This window comes from Miscanthus floridulus, chromosome 19 (genome assembly GCF_019320115.1).
Source record: "Miscanthus floridulus cultivar M001 chromosome 19, ASM1932011v1, whole genome shotgun sequence".
NCBI classification, from domain to species: Eukaryota; Viridiplantae; Streptophyta; class Magnoliopsida; order Poales; family Poaceae; genus Miscanthus; species Miscanthus floridulus.
In genome coordinates, this window is record NC_089598.1 from 83,931,871 (window position 1) to 83,947,658 (window position 15,788).

General features: G+C 44.7%; 2 pseudogenes; both read left to right on the forward strand.

Moving 5' to 3' along the window:
- Positions 1–760: 760 nt before the first annotated feature.
- On the forward strand, positions 761–5,539 carry LOC136527806 (26S proteasome regulatory subunit S10B homolog B-like; annotated as a pseudogene).
- A 3,300-nt stretch (positions 5,540–8,839) lies between these two features.
- Positions 8,840–14,512, forward strand: LOC136529259 (C2 and GRAM domain-containing protein At1g03370-like; annotated as a pseudogene).
- Positions 14,513–15,788: the final 1,276 nt, after the last annotated feature.

Sequence of the window (15,788 nt, forward strand, 5' to 3'; positions counted from 1 at the left end):
AGTTTATTTTTATTCACCAGGACTGACAGCTCTCGTCGTCGTCGGTGTCGGTTTGTATACGGTCTGGTTGAGTTTGATTGATAGGTATGAGAGGAAAATATTATTAATTAATTAATCAGCTTTGACCGAAACCAACAAACGATTAAAAAAAACCCAACATCCGAGGACAGAGCTGCGGGCGGGGCCTGGGGCTCCGGTTGATGAAAGCGCTCTGCGTCAATTGCCAAGCATGGAGAAAGATTTGAAGAGGCCTAGTGATGTCACGGTTGCAATTTGCAGTTGCCCAGGATGGCCATTGGCGAGAACCTAGAGGGAACGAAAGCAGGAACCCCGAGCCCGAGGTCGTTCTCCGGCTTATGCTACGGATTCGCATAAAAAAATCATGATAGGGATTCGGAGTTCCCGTGGCCGTGAGTAAAAAAAGGGGGCAAACTTTGGGCTGGTGATCCGCAAAAACAAACTTTGGGCTGGTGGGCGGTGCCTGTTTCGCTGTGACACCAAGTTATATGGGCCGGGGCTGGTCCAGCTCAAGGAACCTTCGAGCCATGACCGGGAAAAGCCCACCGACGGCATAGGCAGGCCCCCATCAGAAATTCTCGAAATCCGATCCTATTTATTTATTTTATATTATATTTACAAACATGGGGGATTTTCAAAAAAATAATCACAGGGGAGATTATTTTTTTATATACTTACTATTACTTATTAGTAGTAAAAAAAATCCGGTTTACAATTCTTTTTCCACCTCAGCTCTCCCCCGGTTCGCTCGACCCCGGTGAGTCCGCCTCCGCTCCTCTCCTCCTTGCGAGAGAAGAAGCACAAGATTACAAGAAGCAAAGCCTCGCGCCGCCGCCGCCACCGCCACCGCCACCGCCACAGCCGAAGCCGACGAGGGGTAGAACCCCGGAGGGAGGTGGTGGAGGAGGATGGCGGAGGGCGGGGAGGACGCGCGCCGGCGCACCGCAGTCACCGACTACCGCAAGAAGCTCCTCACCTGCCGGGAGCTCGAGGCGCGGGTGAAAACAGGTAACACGCCACCGCCGCCGCATCCTCTTCCGCCCGTCTCCCCCGTGCGTGGATGTCCCCGTCCGTCTGTAGTGTTCGGTGTCGAGGTTTTGGCAAGCGGTGATCGCGCGTGGGGGATCTGGATGTTACGGTACTAGGGCTGCGGGATAGGGTTTTGGCCGCCTCAATTTGGGTCTGAGGGGTGGCATGTTTTTGGCGGTTCAGCCTCATTTAGAGTTTTCGCGTTAGAATAGGTTCTCGTCTAGGGTTTAGATGAACTCTGGTGGGTTTTACAAGTCGGAGAAATCTTTGGATGTTAGTGCTTGGTGATCACTTGGTAGATTTCCTCTTTCCAGTTAGCTTGCATTTTGTTAATGGCTGCTGATCATTCATTCTGTAATTGCCTGCGGGTGCCGTGTCCGGACCTGCCGAGGATACATATTTTGGAGTTTAGTTTCGAGTTAATGTTTTGGGGAAAAATAAGAGTTGTTAGCTCCAGTAATTGAGATTCTAGGTAGTCACTCTACCTTTCATGCTGGAGTCCTAGTTTCGTGTTGTTTTAGTGTCTTTTGGCAGGTCAGGTTGGTTATTTGGTTATATATAGTCGCACTTCATCTTTTAGTAGTCCGAGAGCACTCCATTCAGCATTTTGGGCTACTAAACTAGTTTTGGAGGAGGTTTATGAATATGGGCCTATGTAACTTCAAAACTGTGTATCAAAGTACTATGATTTATTGCGTGTGAATGACTTATTCGGTGCACCTTTAAGTGTGGCGCTGTTGACATGCTGATTGACTCAAGCTTCTTTCCTCCATTTCCTCGATGCTCCATCAGTGGGTGGTCTCTCTTGTGACTGACTCACTTAAGCTTGTACTATTTTATTTCAATGTTACAGGTTTTGTTATGCTTTTAACTGATAGATGTGACAGCAGACATTTTCTTACTGATAGCATATACCTGATACTTTTGTTATCTTGATTTTGTGATGAACTTGTATATTTGCACTCAGGGAGGGAGAACCTAAAAAATGCAAAGAAGAACTTGGAAAAAACTGAAGAGGATCTAAAATCATTGCAAAGTGTTGGCCAAATTATCGGTGAGGTGCTTCGACCTTTGGACAAGGAACAATGTAAGTGAAAAAATCCTTATGTTTGTGCAAAACTTTATTTTTAGGAATAATGAAACATAGATGGATTATTCATGTGATCTTCAATTGCATATTCCTTTTCCTAGAAGTTTACAAAAACATGAACTTTTATTGCACTCATGCTAAAGACTTGTTGCTTCTCAACTGATTAATAACTTACCTAGTTTTATCAAAGTAACTGAAACATGTCCTTTTTTAAGTTATTGTCAAGGCTAGCAGTGGACCACGCTATGTTGTTGCCTGCCGAAGTAAAGTTGACAAAGAAAAGTTGATTGCTGGTACACGAGTTGTTCTTGACATGACAACACTTACCATCATGTGCACTCTACCTCGTGAGGTATATGTTTGTTACATATTGTTTTGCTTATGTGTCCCGTGTATGTTTGATTAACTTTTTAAATTTAGCCTGTGTGGTTGGTGTGTATTTGCAAACTTAATAGTTTGGACCGTAATGACAGGAGTCGGGTTGATGGGATTGATGGATTAGTGGCAGGTGGCGGGGTTCCCTTGGTGCGGAGAGAGAAAGAGTAAAGAGATCAGGATGGGTAGACTAGAGGAAGAGTTAGGACTTAGGACTACCTAGGTGGACAATGTGCTAGAGGGGCCATCATTACAGCAGCCCAGTTTACCTTTCCTTCCTTTTTTAGACACTTGCTTCCCTCAATCCTGACCTGGTCGAGTTGTATTTTATAGCAGCCTAGTTTGCCTTTCCTTCTTTTTTAGACACCTGCATCCCTCAATCGCAACCTGGTCAACTTGTATTAGTTACTATATATGACTTGGATATTATTAATCCCTGATGCATTATTGTTCTTATTCCTATTTCTCAGGTTGACCCTGTGGTTTACAACATGCTACATGAAGATCCTGGCAATGTTAGTTACTCAGCTGTAGGTGGGTTGTCAGATCAAATAAGGGAACTCAGAGAATCCATTGAGTTACCACTTATGAACCCAGAATTGTTTCTCCGTGTCGGAATTAAGCCGCCAAAGGTAATTCAAGAAATAAATTTGCTTTGGAATACAATATCACATAGTTATCTCAAAGCTTCAAATTGATGGCTGCCCATTTTCATGATCCTGGGGTGTACTAAATGTTACTTTACTCATTCAAGGGTGTGCTGCTCTACGGTCCACCTGGAACTGGGAAGACACTCCTAGCTAGAGCCATTGCTAGCAACATTGATGCTAATTTCTTGAAGGTCTGGAACTTTTGCTAGTAACTTATGACATATTAAGCATTTGTTTTTTCATTGATGTGGACCTTTTGAACAGGTTGTGTCAAGTGCTATCATTGATAAATATATTGGTGAAAGTGCACGCTTAATTCGTGAAATGTTTAACTATGCACGTGAGCATCAGGTAAACTTTGCTTTGTTTTTTTATCTGTGTATGTATACCTAGCTATCCTGACTCGTTTATTTATCTTGGGGAAGGTGTCAACATGAGATGGTTTGGACATGTCCAACGGAGACCTCTAGAGGCACCGGTGCGTAGTGGAATCCTAATCCAGGATAGTAACGTGAAGAGAGGCAGAGGAAGACCGAAGTTGACTTGGGTAGAGGCAATAAAAGGAGACTTGAAAGGATGGAATATACCCAAAGACTTAGCCTTAGATAGGAGTGCTTGGAAAACAGCTATTCACGTGCCTGAACCTTGATTGCTTCTGCTGGATTTCAACTCTAGCCTACCCTAACTTGTTTGGGACTTAAAGGCTTTGTTGTTGTTGTTGTTGTGGGGAAGGTGTCAACATGAACTTGAGATAACTATAAAGAGTCCATTCATTAGTGAGACTGAAAGTAGAAGTAAGGTATTAGTGCAGAGCATCTCCAGCTCTAAATGAGTAAATGTACATTGCCAAGGATAAATTGGGAAACAACCTTCTGCATTTTAGTTAGCATGCAGGCTTGTTTACTTGGAAAAAAAACTGGAAATATGCACACCCGTGGATGATTTGTCTATCTTTTACATCGAAGTGCATAATCTGTGTAAATGTCATTTCTCTAAAGTGTTGTCTTTGGTTTGATCTCACTGCCTAGCCATGCATCATTTTCATGGATGAAATTGATGCCATTGGTGGCCGAAGATTTAGTGAGGGCACAAGTGCAGATCGTGAGATTCAGAGAACATTGATGGAGCTTCTAAATCAGCTAGATGGATTCGACGAACTTGGGAAGGTATGCCTTTTCTGTGGAAATGATATTAAGAAGGTTTTTTCATATTAATTGCCTGCTATTCATCTCTTGGAACCGGTACATAGTGACATGAAAGTTTTTTTTCTTCTAAATTCGTTCATCAATTGCTGTAGATTCATATTGCATTTGCATGATGCAAAAAGCGATTCACAATTTGTGAGAAGAGAATTATTATTCTTTGTTCGAATCAATCCTTCTGCCCTCATACAGTAGTCACAGAATACAGCTACATAATCAGTCATTTGCAATGTTGTCCTTCTTGCCAACAAGTGATAGTTCCAGATTTACAATTTTGGTGTAGAAAGCTATAGACTTTATTAAGATGATGCTGGTTGTCCCTTACTGCTTGTCCTAATATTTTCAGTGCTGTCTGTCTACTTGCATAGTGTCTCACAAAAACACTCTTGTCTTGTTTATATAGGTGAAAATGATCATGGCAACCAACCGGCCTGATGTTTTGGATCCCGCACTCCTTCGTCCTGGGCGGTTGGACAGGAAGATTGAGATCCCACTGCCGAATGAACAGGGGAGGATGGAGGTCCTCAAGATCCATGCAGCTGGCATCGCGAAGCGAGATTGACTATGAAGCTGTAGTCAAACTAGCTGAAGTGAGTTAATCTTTAGTCGATCTAGCTATGTAAACTCTTTAACATGATTTGGAGCTATCTCCTGAACCCTAGCCCTTGCGATCTATTACAGGGCTTCAACGGAGCCGATCTGCGCAACGTCTGCACTGAAGCCGGCATTGGCTGCTATCCGAGCGGAGCGTGACTATGTAATTCACGAGGACTTCATGAAGGTGCACTTGCATACCCTAATTTTGTTCTATAAACAGAGCTTGCTTGGTGCTAACCGTGCCTCCCCCTTCCCTTTATGATGGAATTGTTTCAGGCCGTGCGCAAGCTGAACGACGCTAAGAAGCTCGAGTCCAGTGCGCACTACAGCGCTGACTTCGGAAAGGATTGAAGGGGTGTTCTGATCATAGTGCAAACTGTATTAGGTTGTATTCATCTAATCTTGGGCGGGAGAGCTCTCATCCAGACGCCATGGGATCACTCTTGATTTATTTATTTACTTATTAGTTTCATCAGATAGATTCCAGGATGGATGTGGGGGGACATGTGGCAGTTGGGGCATGGGTGTAGCATGTAGACGTCGAATCTTTTTAATAGACGAAACTTGCACCATGATTTCTAGCAGCTCATTTAGCCACGCGTCCTGTACTTCTCCACTGTTTGATGTAATTGGACGTTGAAACGGTGGTACAGGCACGCCTTCAAGATTCACGCTGCTTGCTGATGCACTCCCGCCGTAGGTTCGTGTTCGCCGATGCTTGCTGCCAAGGTTGAGCCCTCTGCGCTGGCGACGGGGCCACGGAATCTGCAGGTGCGAGGACGGATTTGTCTTCGCCTCTTGGCATGGGGGCTGAACTTGCAGACAATCCTACAATCCTAGAGAAGTAGTAACATCTATTAGTAACTGACGAGTCTGATATTGTTTAACTGATGAGAAAAGTTCGACACACACACGTAGCACCAAATCTTTGGAACATCTATTCAGTACCGGAAACGTCAAATTTACCGAGTGTTTTTACGTTTGTCGAGTGTATTCCTTTGAACACTCGGCAAACAAATTCTTTACCGGGTGCTATACTAAAAACACTCGGCAAAGAGGGTAGTTTGCCGAGTGTCAAACAAAAAACACTCGGCAAACAGGAAGTTTACCGAGTGTCATAAAAAAACACTCGATAAAAAAGCAGGTTTGCCGAGTGTCCAGAAACAACACTCGACAAACCCAAAAAATATAGAAAAAAAAACTGTCCGCCCCTAAAATCTGCCCCTCCCCTCCCTAGCCCCACTCCTCCGCACCCGCACCCCGGCCTCCCCTCCCCAGCACCCCGCACCCGCCCCTCCCCTCCCGCACCCGCCCCCTCCCTCCCGTTCTTCTTCACCGCCGACGCCGGCCCCTCCCCTCCCTCCCCTTCTTCTTCCCCGCCGGCGGCCGGCCCCTCCCCTCCCTCCCTCCCCTTCTTCTTCCGGCGGCCGCGGATCCGGCCCCTCCCCTCCCCTCCCCTCCCTCCCCTTCTTCTTCCCGGATCCGGCCCCTCCCCTTCTTCTTCCCCGCCGGCGGCCGCGGATCCGGCCCCTCCCCTCCCTCCCCTTCTTCTTCCGTCGTGGATCTAGCCCCCCCCCCCTCCTCCCTCCCCTTCTTCTTCCCCAGATCTAGCCCCTCCCCTTCTACAGACATTGGACTTTCGTTTGTTTTACTATGTCATTAAGTACCATCATAACTTACATGCTTGTGAGCTAGCCATTCGTGCGTGTACTTAGAAGTATCTTCTTAGCACTTGTTGCAATAGCATTGTGTTTTTAATTGTGCCTTTGTTACCTGCTGTTTATTGCAGCAGCCGTTTTGCTTCATGTTGGACGTACTCTCCTTCACTATTTTATTTGTAACTCATGGCATGAAAATTTCTGAGTTTGTTACTGCTAGTTTTTCTGAATCGACATTTTTCTCATCTCTCTTTTCCAGCAGCTTGTGCCCATCTGTTCCTTCTATGTCTCTATATGTACAGCAGTGACAGTCGTCAGTGTTCATGCCTTCCCTGGTTTTCAAATAGCAGCAGCAGCAGCACTAAGACAAGGTAAGCATCCTACAGATTCCTCTCTAGTGCATGCCTGGCTTTGCTCTAAATTTGTTTCTGTGCAGCAGGTCAGTCCATTGCCAGTGAGCGGCAATTTGTTCTGGCAGCTGGCAGCCTTGATTTTCAGATCAACAACACAAGGTATTCTTTAACAACAACAGCTGTAGCTATCAACTTTCTTAACCTAGAGTTCGCCTGCTTCGAGAGCGACTGTGGCGCCATCCAGGGCACTGGCGGCTGCGCCCGGCCAGACGAAGGCCTCCTGTCGCGGGCGTCGGTGGCCATGAACGCCTACTACCAGGCCCGGGGCAGGAACTCGTGGAACTGCTTCTTCAACGGCACCGGCCTCATCACCATCACTGACCCCAGTGAGTAGACTGTCTTGCTGTGACTGTGAGTGTCTCGTTGCTTGTCAACTGTGTTGGCGGGCTGACATGGCTGGTGTTCTTGATTCTTGCAGGTCTTGGCACCTGCAAATATGCTTGAGATGGATGCATGGGAGGAAGAGGGACTGCCGTGACGCTGAACAATGGATCTGAATAAGATTGTAGGGATGATTGTTTTTGTTTGTTATTTATGTCCATTATGTGAGCAGGAAGAATCCTTACCTTACAGAATCAGAGCTGCTAGAATTCCAATCAAGACCTGCAAATATTTTTTTTCTTTGGAAAATAGGTTTGCCGAGTGTAATTTCAAAAAACACTCGGCAAACGGTAACAGTATGCTGAGAATTTTTTTTCTTTGAAAAATAGGTTTGCCGAGTGTAATTCCAAAAACACTCGGCAAACAATAATCCTTTGCCGAGTGTATTTTGGAAAAGCACTCGGCAAACCACTTTTTTTTGCCGAGTGTCAAATTTGACACTTGGCAAACCATTTGTCGAGTGCGCGATAAAAAACACTCGGCAAATAGCTGTTTGCCGACTCTGTAGATACCGTGTGCTGTTTGCCGAGTGTTACACTCGGTAAAGCCTTTGCCGAGTGTTTTTGGGTCTTTGCATCTCTGTTTCCGGTAGTGATTATGCTGCTTGCATTCTCTCCGTATTTAATTGAGCAGTATGTGCTTCCAATCTTCAATTTTAGTCATCTAGAATCCTCTCTCTCTATCTTTTTCTCGTATCCTATCCATATGCTATTGAAAAAGTGAATGGTTTTCGATCCATCTTTCTTCTTCCCTACAGTTTAGGCCTGTAGGCCTCTGATTCCTTTTTTTCTCTCTTAAAGCTAGCTGTCCAGATAAAAACACGGCCGGCTACTCTATAAATACACATGATTAATTAAATAATTAGTCAATCTACATAATCTGTTGCATCGACGTGAACGTTGAAACCGATGAAGCTAACAGAGCTGAGATCCATCATTGCTGATGCAAGAAAACGGTCCATGCATGCATGAGTTATGACCGCAAGCAAGCAAACAGATACTAGGGGCATTTGGCATACCTTCTCGGAGCAAATTCTCTCTGAAGCTGATCACGTTGATAATGAAGTCTCGTGTGCCACACGTGCATAGCTGGCTTCTCGCCTATGTTTGGTTTGGTTTCTTCCTTGATTTGAAAGTGGCCGTGGCACGTGGGACCCAATCGCCAGTGGCGTAAGGTCTTTGATTGGAACCTGGTTCGTCATCAGTTTTTGTCCCCATGGCATGCATGCCTATGTTTGGAAACCTGAACCTGAAGCAGCCCATGCGGCACGGAGCCTGCATGCTCCCAATGCTCTAGCCGATCCGACGGTCAGCAGCGTCTCCATCCTCCCGCGCACGAATCCTGCCGGCGAAGCAACGGCTCGAAACAAAACCGTGGAACGCTCGGCCGCGGGGAAACGCCCTCCTCCGTCCTCCCCCACCTCTCCCGCCCGCTCTCTCACCGCCAGTTCGTTCTACAGACCCCACGGCCGGAAATCCAAATAAGGATCACCACCGTCGGCGGGATCCTCGCATGCATGCATGACGAAGCCGGCGGCGAGGAGCGCGTCGACGGTGTCGGAGGCGGTGGCGGCGGCGGAGAGCGCGCGGCGGGTGGCGCCGATGAAGCTGCTGGTGCGCGTGGTGGAGGCGCGGGGCCTCCCCGCCGTGCACCTCAACGGCTCCAGCGACCCCTTCGTGAAGCTCAAGCTGGGCAAGCGCCGCGCCAAGACGGCCGTCGTGAAGCGCAGCCTGGCCCCAGCCTGGGACGAGGAGTTCAGCTTCCTCGTCGGCGACGTCGCCGAGGAGCTGGTGGTGTCGGTGCTCAACGAGGACAAGTACTTCAGCAACGACCTGCTGGGCCTGGTCCGGGTGCCGTTGTCGCAGGTCATGGAGACCGACGACCTCTCCCTCGGCACCCACTGGTACCAGCTCCAGCCCAAGAGCAAGAAGTCCAAGAAGAAATGCCGCGGTATCATCGCAGTTGCGCGGTTTCTCGACCTTCTTCTAATTCTGCTCTTCCTTTCATTTTTGGCCATATTATCCACAACGCAAATTATGTTGTTTTGTTCTATGCTATTGCAGGAGAAGTTTGTCTGCACGTATCATTGTCCACAAGAACCCACGTATCTGACGAATCACAGAGTGTTCCTCATCCTCCTTCAGATGACTTCGCATCCAGTTCAGACAGCCCCACTGAGCGCAAAACATTATCGACAACATGTAGCTGCATCGACCTATCAGCCGTTTCCAGCATCGAACCCCAAGCAACTCACAGCAGCTTCGAACGATTCCCGGACAGCATTCTGGATCTTCCAGCCCGGAGTAGCGTGGAAGAGGCAGCCTCTGAACCTGGACCACCAGCTGCAGACACTGATGCAACGCCTCCAAATCCGTCATCGGTGGTAGAGGTCTTGTCCCGCTATTTCTTCAGGAAACCTGAGAATGCTGCTCCTACTGTGCAGCATCCGACTGCATCAGACACTGGTCAGCCAGTTGATCATCGGTTGCAAGAGCCAAACGCGAGCTCATCAGAAGATCGTGAAATCCCTGAGAAAGGCACGGTGGTACCTGAGTCAAGTCTTGATGAGCTGCTCAAAGTCATGGAGTCGAAAGATCAAGGCAGTGAGATGCCAGTCAACTTGCCTGGTGGTGTGCTGGTTGACGAATCTTATGTCGCCGCGCCGACCGAGTTGAACTCTCTCCTGTTCTCTCCGAGTTCAGACTTCTGGCCAGAAGTGGCAGAGCTTCAGGGAACAAGTGGGTTTCAGATTGAACCATGGAAACTTGACAGCAATGAGAGCTGTGTGCAAAGAACATTGACTTACACAAAAGCTGCAAGCAAGTTGGTTAAAGCTGTGAAAGCCACAGAAGAACAGAAGTACCTGAAAGCAGCCGCAAATTCTTACGCGGTGTTTTCTGTTGTCAGCACTCCTGATGTTCCCTGCGGAAATTGCTTCAAGGTGGAGATACTGTACTGTATCACACCAGGTCCCCATCTATCATCTGAAGAGCAAACATCTCATCTTACTGTAAGCTGGAGGGTAAACTTTGTTCAGAGCACAATGATAAAAGGAATGATTGAGAATGGTGCAAAACAAGGCATGGCCGAAGGTTATGCGCAGTTCTCTGAAGTACTAAACCAGAAGCTTAAAGTAGCCGAGCTTGATGATGCTAATTCAAACAAAGAAAAGATTTTAGCCTCATTACATGCGCAAAAGGAAACAGGTTGGCGGTTGATTGTCCGCTTTCTCGGGAACTTCACATTCATATTCTCTGTTGCCATAGCACTATATGTTATAGCACACCTTCATTTGTCCAAGCCTGATGTGACGCATGGGCTTGAGTATTTTGGCCTTGACCTTCCAGATTCAATTGGGGAGGTTGTAGTTTGTGCAGTTTTAATTCTTCAGGGGCAGAGCATTGTCAAAGTAACACGGCGCTTCTTATGTGCATGGAAACAAAGAGGTAACTATCTCAATTCTTTATCATTATCTAATATGAAATCTTTGAACATAAATCTATTTTTATGAATTGGCTGAATAGCTATTTGTATTGTAAGAGTTGCACTGTTGTGAAAAGAGAGAATACACTGTTTTGAAAAGGGATATTTTTTTGACCGAATCAGCAGGGGAGTCCCCTACCTTTTTTTTGTTTTTCTATTAAATGAAAGAATGGTATTTACAGAGTTTTTATAAATACAAGGCTTCCAAGCCCAAAAAGAAAAGATGATCCTATACAATGAAACTATCTCTCCAAGAAGTTAAAAGAGCTTGTCTGCTGGGCTTGGCCTTAGTGCAAACTTGACCAAGTTCTTCACTGAAATCACTTTTCCACCAAGTTGAAAAGGGATATCAGGAGTACAGTCCCCAAATAGCTACCTCTGTTCGACATACTTGTTTTGGTTCCATTTGTTTCACTTGGCTTAAGCATATCGACTCTGTTTCCTGTATTAGGTAGTGACCATGGGGTCAAAGCTCACGGTGATGGTTGGTTGTTGACTGTTGCACTCATCGAAGGCACTGGTATTACAGCTACTGGTTCATCTGACCTATTTGATATCTATGTTGTTTTTACATGCAATGCTAAGAGGAAAACAAGCTCAATTAAATTTCAGACATCAGATCCAAAATGGAACGGTTAGTTACTTTCACTTCTCCCTTTTTTTCCTTTGTTCTCAACCGTGATGAGATGGAATTCAATTTTACCAGTGCAGTGGTCCTACCTAAACTTATGTTTTTCTGACTCGTTTGATATCTACCTTTCTAGAGATATTCGAATTTGATGCTATGGATGATCCTCCATCAAGGATGGATGTTGCTATTCATGATTCGAGCGGACAATGTGTCATTGGTCACACAGAAGTCAACTTTTTGAAAAACAATTTGTCAGAATTAACTGACATATGGCTTCCTCTCAATGGGAAGTGTGATCAAGCAAGTAACCCTAAATTGCATTTGAGAATATTTTTGAACAACTCGAGGGGGACTGAAGTTGTCATGAATTACCTAGCAAAGATGGGAAAAGAAGTTGGTAAGAAGGTAAGGAATTTAGCAGTTCTATTGTGAGAAGCTAATCAGTATACTCCGTATTCAGTTGTCATAGTAATGTAGGACATATATGCAGATAAATTTGCGGTCAACCCAAACAAATGTAGCATTCCGAAAGCTGTTTGCCCTCCCTCCAGAAGAGTTCCTCATCGACGATTTCACCTGCCATCTGAAACGGAAGATGCCACTTCAGGTTGTTATGGCTCAATTATTATTGTTAGTCCTTTATTTGAAATGGAACCTCCGAGTGTCCAAATTGATTTCTTATGTTTGGAGTGCTTTGTTGAATGTTGCAATATATTCCATATGTTGCTTGACTATTTTTATTGTGAATTAGTACTATATCTCTGCGCTGGTTGATGGTCCATTTGACTCTTGCCAATATCTATTTCCACTTGTTGATACTAAAATCTGTCCCTTTTCATGTAATTTAGGGCCGCCTCTTTTTCTCTCCAAGAATAGTTGGATTTTATGCCAACATATTTGGACACAAAACCAAGTTTTTCTTTTTGTGGGAGGACGTCGATGACATCCAGGTTATCCCTGCTACACTGTCAATCGGTAGCCCGTCTTTGATGATCATCCTTCGAAAGGATAGAGGTTTAGAAGCAAAACATGGTGCCAAGGGAACAGATCATCATGGAAGACTCAAATTTAATTTCCAATCTTTTGTTTCCTTCAATGATGCTTACAGGTAGATTCCATTTCTTACCTTTTAAAATCTGATAAGACATTTGGCCTAAATGTATCTTTGATTGTTTATATTTTGCTTTGAGGAGTTCTTGATTAGATTTTTTTATGAGTTCTTGATTAGATTGATGCTCATGGGTTTTGTTGAGCGTTGGAAGTTGACTGTATTTACAAACTATTTTAGAAAACATGTTATCGATTTTTTGAATGTAAAAACATGTTACTGATTCATATTAAGGTTCTCATATACTTACACAAAACTCATGAATTCTTTCGACCAATTGTAGAACCGGTACTTAGGCACTTAATCTGGATTACTGTTTTCCCACGAATACCACTCACCAAACAATTCTGCTATTTCTCTAATGAATAAATCACATCAAGGAACCTTTATCTCACAGGATAATCACAGCAATTTGGAAAATTCGAGCACTCAGTCCAGAACAGAAGGGGGAGGCGATCGAAAAAGATGAAGTGAAAGAACTACTGCCTGAAGAAGGCGGATCCTTGTTCACTAATGTGGATGTTAAAATGTCTGAAATATTTTCATCTGTTCTTTCTGTTGATGTGAGTGCTGCTTTTTACATTGCAAATGGTGTTACAAAACACGTAATTTGTTTTGAGCGTCCATAGGAGTATCTGCTTCTGCAGGTCGAGTCCTTGATGGAGATGTTTTCAGGAAGTCCCCTGGAGCACAAAATGATGCAAAAGGCCGGTTGTATAGACTACACTGCCACACAATGGGAACTTGTAGGATGCAATATACAGCAGCGGCAAACAAGCTATAAGTTCGATAAAAACTTGTCTCGGTACGGAGGAGAAGCGACCACCACTGAGCAGAAGTATAGCTTGGTCAACCAAGATGGATGGGCCATTGAAAAGGTGATGACCCTCCAAGGTGTTCTGCTTGCAGACTACTTCAATGTAAGACACTCCTCTATACACCATCTGTTCTACTTTCTTTTGGAACTTTTGTGTTTTTCTTTAACTCGCTTTAAAATATGATTCGTGTGATCATGCAGCTCCAGATGAAGTACTATATGACGAATATACCTTCGAAACCAAATACATGCAGTATGCTGGTTTTGTTGGGGATTGCCTGGTTAAAGAGTAACAAGCAGCAGAAGAAGGTCACGAAGACTATTATTTCCAATACCTCAAATAGATTGAAGGAACTCTTTGCTGAAGTCGAGAAGGAGCTTACATCAAAAAACGGTAGCCTTCTTAATGCAGCAACTGGTCCCACTACTGCTTAAATGTTATCAGTATCACATACAAAAAGTATTACAAAATTCACATCAAAGCAATTCCAAGGAGTGCCCCAAAATTAACTAGCATGCAGGTAAGAATTGATAAGAGTATGTCGTCAATAATTCATATGGTTACATTGCCTTGCAGTCAACCAAGTTAATTTTTAGTACAGGCATACTGTGTAGAAGCTAAATAAAATGATCCTGCTTTCAGTTTATTGATCTCTGAAACAATCATGTTCCTTTAATCTCAGCCATGGATGCTATTGAAGTATTGATTTATTTTCTTTGCACAACGGCTTTCAGGTACAAGCTAACATCCGTACAGTACCAAAAGTAGATTGGGCATTGCATGAATCAAATGCGTATGAAGAACCCAGCAGAGTGGATAGCTGTTTGTGATCTCTTCCTGTTCAATGGTGTCACCTGCTTCAGCGCTCTTGCATTGCCGGTAGAAATCTTACAGAGATGAGAGCTCAAAGTGCTTCAATGTAAATAGATTGTTTCAGAAACACTTCACAGAAAGTGGGCGCAGAGTTGTGTATGTCCAGCTGACATATATAGTTAAAGGAATCTAACTTTCGCTCATGGATGTAAAATAGAAAAAAAATGGGGAAAATATGTAAGATCAAATTCAGAGTATGCTTTGCCCTTTCTTTCTGTTGAATTTCCTCGATGCATGAGTATGTACAGATAAGCAGGAAATATTGGTTAGGAGAAAAATGCATTAGTTTTTGAAGGAATATGTTGCGATGGACTTCATGAAGAAATTTGAAATATGATTTTTCAGCTAATATGCAGATCGAAGGGATGCTATATAGTTTCTTAAAAAAATGTATTTCAGCTTATATAAGAGAAGGGTTATAATGTAAGACTGACAGACAAATGTTAGATATGTTATAATAGGTCCTAGGGATGCAAGAGAACAAATGGTGCGAAGACCGGAAAAAAACGGAACAAAAAGAAACAAGTGCGGAGAACAAATAATCATCGGACGATCTGGCAGCAAAGGGAATGCACACGCCAGATGATTGATGAATAGAAGTACCTAAGAAAGATTGCATTTGCCGGACAACAATGTGAGAAGAAGTGCACATCGATGGATCATCCGGTGCACACCAATGACTTGGCCCCTAGGTAGCCCAGGTTGATAAAGGGCGCTGGGCGATCTGGTGAAGGAATAAAATGAGCAGCAACGGATCACCTGGTGATAATCATTAAGGTGGCCAATGGGAGTATTACACTCATCGAACGATCCCACGTTAAAAATTAAAATGTAGAAGTCAATGGATCATCCGGTGTTTGGAAAAAGCCAACGGCTAATAGCACTGTATGGTTTGACGGCGCATCTTTAGAAGGCAACAGATTGTATGGTGCTCACAGTTTTCTGACAGACTTTTTCCAATGGCTAGTTAAGGAGTATGGAGTTATATATATGGAGGTTGTCTCACTTGGTTGAGTGTGCTAGAGTGCCTCAAGGCTATCATAAGTTAGAGCAAGATCACATCCAAGGCTAGGATAGACACAATAATGCATCTTTATGCGAGTAAGGCCTAAGAACTCGAGAGCTTTGAGTGATAGGGGCAGAGGGTTGTGTTGCCTTTGTATCTTGGCGATCTAGAGCGTTCGAGGTCTTCATGACCTTTCGATGAAGGCGTGGTGGCCTTCAAGGTGGTGGCCCTCCATTATTGGTGTGGAGCGGTGACGTGTCGGTGTGTGGGGGGAGGGGACGAGGAGACCCCCTCCCTCGTGTGGAGAAACTCCGTAGTAGATACGATGTCAAGGTGACTGTAGTTTGGGGAGGTAGTGAGACTATGTGACTCACACCTGCCTTTGGTTTGTATTTGACACCGTGACCGAATCGGGTGACAGTGGTGGCAGTTCTGAGACTTGGTGACCCACAACAC